This window comes from Meleagris gallopavo, chromosome 26 (assembly GCF_000146605.3).
Source record: "Meleagris gallopavo isolate NT-WF06-2002-E0010 breed Aviagen turkey brand Nicholas breeding stock chromosome 26, Turkey_5.1, whole genome shotgun sequence".
NCBI lineage: Eukaryota > Metazoa > Chordata > Aves > Galliformes > Phasianidae > Meleagris > Meleagris gallopavo.
In genome coordinates, this window is record NC_015036.2 from 3,407,099 (window position 1) to 3,413,392 (window position 6,294).

Consider the following 6,294-nt stretch of genomic DNA (forward strand, 5'->3'; position numbering starts at 1 on the left):
CAACCCCCTTTTGCAGTTCTCCCAATCCCACTTCTGCAATCATCCTTCAGGATGTTCAGGAGCCAAGATGCATGTTCCAGAGTCGATGCTGTACGTGTTCAAAAAGGAAAAGACATGTTAGGACAAACTTCACCCTAAACCTTTCTGAGAGCTTTAGAAAATGTATGTGTATGTTCTGTGCTGTAGTCCAGATGCATCTGCTACAGAGGAGGAAAAAGCCTTATTTTTCTGGCCAGGAGCAAAATTCCTTCTTGTGTAAAAAGTGTCCATGATCTTGTTTCTACCTAGCAGCAATAACCATGGCTTACTGTGTCTTATGTATTGACGTACGCAGTGCGGGAGAGCTGCGTTTGGTTTGGTGCCTTTTCACCAACACAACACTTACTACTTCCAAATTAGAGCACTGAGAGTGTTGAGGACTTTTTTTTTTTATCATTACCATTTTTTTAACTGAACCCCTGACATAATGTCGGCTGTGAAGTGGTGGGTGGCTTTCAGCATTTTTGACTGCATGCATCCAGGTTGAGGTAGTAGGTTGTATAGTTTAGAATTACACCAAGGGAGATAACTGTACAACCTCCTAGCTTTCCTTGGGTCTTGCACAAAGCGGCGTGATGAGCGACCATAATTCCTCAGCAGTGTTTGCTCTGGACACATGGAACAGGAAAGAGCAGGTAAGATGAGCTGGAAAAACTTTTCTTTTGCCTCTCTAGAACTTCACAGATGTTTGTTCTCTCAGCACTTTTTTTTTTTACCTATTGGTACCATATTATTGAATATTTAGCAAATTCAGTGGACTAGTAATGCTTGTATTCCTTTATTAGCATTCGAGCAGCACAATGTGTTACATTCCTAAAAAGCACCATGACAACACCTCAGTGTTATTGCCTTCATGGTCAGCAAGCAGAAGTCTCCAAAGGTAACAAGGAAAACGTCCTGCACTGTGTCTGTTACTGAGATGTGCAAGTGGGTTTCCCCTGGCGTTAGCTGGGTTAGTTCTGCCCCAGGAGCTGAGCGAGGCTGTGCCAGCAGCAGAGTGGGAGCTGGCACTCCTTGCCTCTCAGAAAGGTAGGAGGCTGGCACTGATGCTTCCAGATAAAACCTGTAAGGGTTTGTGTGAAAGTACCTCAATCTACACAGTCCCCAGGAGAGCTGTTCTTAGGGAATCTCCGTTAATGATTACAGTTAGCTAAAATGGTGGTTTTCAAGTTTTTTTTTCCGAGGCTTTTGCAATTAAAATAGGTGTTTCAAAGACTGATGCTTCTGGTCATATCTTGTAAGGGTGGTTTGCTTCTCCATCGTATCAGCTTCGTTGAGGACTGCTGCCGTGCATGTGCTTTAGGCTGCTTTATTTCTCTGCCCCATAGATCTTGTTGAAAGTGCACGTTTTCAACTGATGTAAATCCATAAACTGTGCTGAACCCACGTCCAGCATAGAGTTAGTGGACACCACTCTGCAGTGGTCGATTCTTTACCTGCTTGGTACTTCTCTAGGAAAAACATTACATATTAATGGTAACGATTCCCAAATAAGAACAGCTTGCTTTCCTTTTTGGTGGCAGAATTCTAGACCTGCTTCATACAGGTATAAGGGTACTTTGTAAGGTTGAAAGATGCTGACTGTGTACTAACACACATACATGTGGCTATCAGACTTAAAGTTGGATATGTAAATCAAATAATCTACCTGCTCCAAAGAACAAGAGGTAACAATGAAGAAGGAGAATGGTCAGTGCTACATTGGAGTTAACAATAACCATAATTCAGTGTGCAGATTTTTCTTCCGAACAAAGCAGCATTCCAGCTTTCCCCCTGATGAGAGGAATGTATTGTCAATTAATTAGACTTCCATCATATGTCCTCGGATGCCCTTCTATCATATGCCTTCCATATGTCCTTATGTCATATGCCTTCCATATGCCCTCTATGTAATTAAGCTTCTATCATATGGCTTCTATCATATGCCATTTAAGTAGATTTCCAGGAGAATGTGGCAGTGTTACAATTATGGACCTTTTGCAATGAGGAAAGGAGCAGCTCATGAGCTGTAGATTAGAAGAGGAGGAAGCAAAAGGAAGGTGTCTAGCTCTGAACGGTTCCTTTAATTGCCAGTCTTGTTTCTCCCAGCTTGCACAATGAACAGACAGAAGTGTCCTAATTTCCTTCTCTTCCATTGCTGTTCCATTCCTAGTTTTTATTCAGTTATTCCTGTGAACAGTAGGAGAGATAGTAACTGTTCTTCAGAGGACATTTCCATTGGAATGTAAAATGAAAAAGAAACAATCCACCCCCTAGAAAATTGTTTGTCCTTTGATAATGGAATCTAAACTTTGATCTGATTTTTGTCCTTTTAAGTCTGACGTACAAAGGGAAGTACTAGAAATATCATGGGGGGAGAACTAATGAAAATGAGATGGTGCACTTTGTTTGAGCACACATCCCTATTCTCTGTTATGGACAATGAGTGTAAATGGTGTTGTGCATTTCTTGGCGTGGTGATTGCTTGGTAGAGTGTGTAGAAGAATATGTAGTGAAATGGGTTCCAAATTTACTGTGGCTTACTAAGACCCAAAATAGGCTCCAATGCCTGTATACCTCATGAAGAAAACTGCAAGCATCCAAGAAGGTCTTGGAATGGTTTCCAATGAAAAGGCAGCTAATGTGCTCACTTGGTTCATGCACATCTCTGTATCTGTGCCCTCTTCCTTCCCAAATACTTCTGAGACCGTATTCTATCACCAGTCAAATTTGACAGAGCAGCAGTGACTCCTGAGACAATTGTGCTCCAGCAGGCTGTACAGAATTTGCAGCCGTGCATCCTGTGTAGTTGGGAGGGTGACTGGAAGGATGAAGAGAAGGTAAAATACCATGAGATGCTCTGAAGTGACAGAACTGTAAGCTGGGGAGCAGTTTGTAGTATGTGTAGGTTTATCTGGAGCAAGTGGTTGGAATGAGAACAGTTTGGACAGATTCCCACTGTCTGGTAGCCAGCCCCTGAAGACATTGTGACTTCACTGCTATTTTATGTGCTTTATGCAGAGTAAGCTGATATTTACCAAAAAATTGTCCTATATTTTGCTAGGTAGACATACTGCTAGTCACAATTAGCAATATAGGTTCCTCACAGGTAGGTGGTGGGTCTTACTTTGGTTCTAGGTCACTAGGGAAGTTATTCTGAAAACTACCTGCTGTGGTCCATTATTAGGATTTGCTGATGTCACAGTTGTAAACTGCTTACTGAAGAATGTGTTGGAACCTTTTATGGCTCAGCCATATCTCTTTCAACACCACTAATTTATTTAAAGAGTAATTAATAAGGTGTTGCATTCAGTAGTAATTTCTTGGTTTGCTGGGCAGCAAGGTATTTCTTGAAACAGCACATTATTGCAAATTCTCTTTTGCTTCTGTGTTTTCACATGGCTGTGATGGCTGTGAAAGGTGTCAGCCAACAGTGATGAAGAAGGAAGAACTTTGCTTATCCACAAATAATGGGATTTAATTGCATGCAGCCCCACAAGCATCTTCTGAGCTGCCTCACAGCTGTCCTTCGATGGGCCAACCTGTGGCAGTGAGAAATCTGGGCAGGGCTGTCTCCTGGGCCTTGAGTGCTGTTCATCCTTTAGAAAGGAAACTGAAATTCAAAAACTTTCACTGTTGGAGGGATCTTTTTTTTCTTTCTTTCTTTTTCTTTTTTTTTTTTTTCCCTTAAACAATGCCTTTCATCTGCTTCCACACCCAGCTGAAACTATGCCGCAACACTTCTGCTCCTAAATCAGATGCATTAAATACAGTCAAATTTATACATAAAAGTTTTGCAAGAACAGGGATGAAATAGAATGGAATGCCAGAATGACTCATTGTTTAATGAATAAGGCCCTAAGTGTTCTATTGATGCCATTTATAAATCTGTATAAAATGTATAGAATTCATGTCATAACTGGAATTCCAAGCACAGCAACCTTGTGAGCTAAATTATGATGATGATAGGGTACTGCACAAATTAATATGAATTCTAACACGCTTCTGCTTGAAAGCTGCTCAGACAGTTAAAAATAAGACAATTTCATTACAGAGATTCAAAGCCCGGACCTCAGAAATGGTCTCCTCTCTTCGTTTGAAGTTGCAAATTGCCAAAGGAGGGAAGTTCTTTTTCCCTGTGTTCGAGTCACAAAGTATAACCTATAAGGGAAAAATACGTCCTTTCCATTAGATACAGATATTGATTACAGTGCAGCTGGAAAATAAAAGAATTAGGTGGTAGAGACCAGCTCTGTATTCAGACACTCAGCTATGTGAAATGAACGGCTTGAGGCCAGAGCAGAGATCTGAGCACACGTCTCTTTTTGACCACCTTTTTTCTTCTCGTTCTCACTTTCACCTTAGCATAGATTTGCCGTAGATTTGCAGCTTAGGTATGAAAGCAGATGAAGTTCAGCACTTCCAGAGTGAGTTTTCAGGAGCCTCCAGTCACAGCCAAACTCCTGGATGCGTGGTGTTGGGCTGTGCCAGCATTCAGCTTTTTGATAAAAACTTCCAAGGGTTGGAAATTCTGTATAGCCCAAAAGATCCAAAGCATTTTATTGAGGTGGAGGGAATGGCTTCTTTTTTTACATGTTTCTTTTTTGACCAGAACAGGACTTCTGGTTGCCCTGACTCCACTGATCTCTAGGTAGTCCCAGCTGCATATATTTAGCTTCACAGATTCATAATATAAAATGTATTCTCCCGAAGCAAATCAGATTTTTACATGTGAAATTAGCCTCTTTGTGCAATGTCATGGCCCTGTTTCTTGGTTAAATAAGTTCAAGAATCAGGTTTCTGGGGCAGATGGGGAAAGATTCTGAAATTCGGTGTTAAACGCAGTGCCTCCCGCTTCCTTCCATCTCTCCCTGCTTCCTTCTATCTCTACAGAAAACAATTTTGTCTCCAGTTAGGTGCTTCAGTCTAAAATGACAGGGTAGGTATAGCCAATATAGGACCCTTGATTTCCATTTTCCATCTACATTCTCATGGATTCCTGTCTTCAGGTAAAGGACCAACTGCATCACGCTGCAGAGGAGCAAATGTTGGGGTGCAGGGCTTCCCCCTGTCCCTTTTAGGCTGCTGAGGATAAACCCACTCCAAGCATGAGTCACCCCTCTGCTGTTTTCCCCTTCCACCCTTTGCCAAGGTCTGGTGACATGACTGTGATTTCTCTAAAGCTTGTCTTTGTTACAGGTGTGACACACAGCTCACAGGGTTTCATTATGGCTTTCATAATGTATTAATGAAATGTCAGGATCAAGTCATTTATAATTAACAGTGACGTGTAAATGTCATGTCTAACAATTGTAGTGTAAGTGTATTTTTGTGAATGGGCCATTTTTTACACGTGCAACTGACAGCGTCCAAAAAAGCCTTAACCAGTCAGGCAGACATTTGGTAAAGACAGACTATTTATTTATTTATTTTGCTTCTGCATTTTCCTCCTTGAATCTCTGATACGCAGTCGGTCCCTGTTGCCTGTTGTTCCTAAATCCAATACCAATTCAGAGCTCAAGCCATCAATGGGAGCTTTTCTGAGCATTCTACAGCTTGGTCCTGTTATAAACGTAGAGTGGATGCACCCCTGCACAGTATGGACATGAAATTCAACAGTCTGTGTTTTTGGGAGCAAAAACAGGGAGGCATGCAGAGCAGGAGCTGTGCTACCAAGCCTGAGTGGTTCAAAAAGATGCCAGCAAAAATGGGCCTAAGCATGGAGATATCCCAAATCAGCATAGTGGAACCATTCCCATTAGAAAGGAAAACAAATTTACATCAGAATGAAAAGAAAGGAAATAATGAGGAGGTAGAGTGAGAAATTCTTGTAGTCTTGCAAAGTGAGTACAAGGAGACACGCGGTGAAAGCAAATGGTGACAAACTGAAAATGTTTTAAAAGGCAATTCTTTTTCACCAGCACTTAATTAAAAATGAACCTAATTGCTTTTAGAAGTTAATGGGACCAAGAAGTTTGCAAGCCTAGAAACAGGTTAGATACTAAAGTTTTTAATAAGCATATGTAGAATTATGCTAATTCAGAGCTGAGTTTAGACTTCATGTTTCAAGGCTTAGCATGAAGGAAGTGCAGCAGTATGGGACCAGAAATGAAGCAGTGGAAAGGACAACTCTTGGTCATGCAGAGCCACCAACACTTGGAGCAGGTTTGGTACAGAAGTTTGCATTTTGCCCTACCTGCATCTGTCTCTTGGAAATTATTGAGCACATAGCTCACACTGACAAATAAAAGTGAAGGGTTGATAAGAGCAATACTG

At 41.4% G+C, this 6,294-nt stretch overlaps 1 long non-coding RNA gene across 1 annotated transcript; it reads right to left on the reverse strand.

Moving 5' to 3' along the window:
• Nucleotides 1-2,096: 2,096 nt before the first annotated feature.
• LOC109371010 lies at nucleotides 2,097-3,143 on the reverse strand. The gene is made up of 3 exons (XR_002121653.2): nucleotides 3,057-3,143; nucleotides 2,596-2,839; nucleotides 2,097-2,208 (listed from the first exon to the last, which is right to left on the reverse strand). It is a non-coding gene; the product is annotated as an uncharacterized LOC109371010 (long non-coding RNA).
• Nucleotides 3,144-6,294: the final 3,151 nt, after the last annotated feature.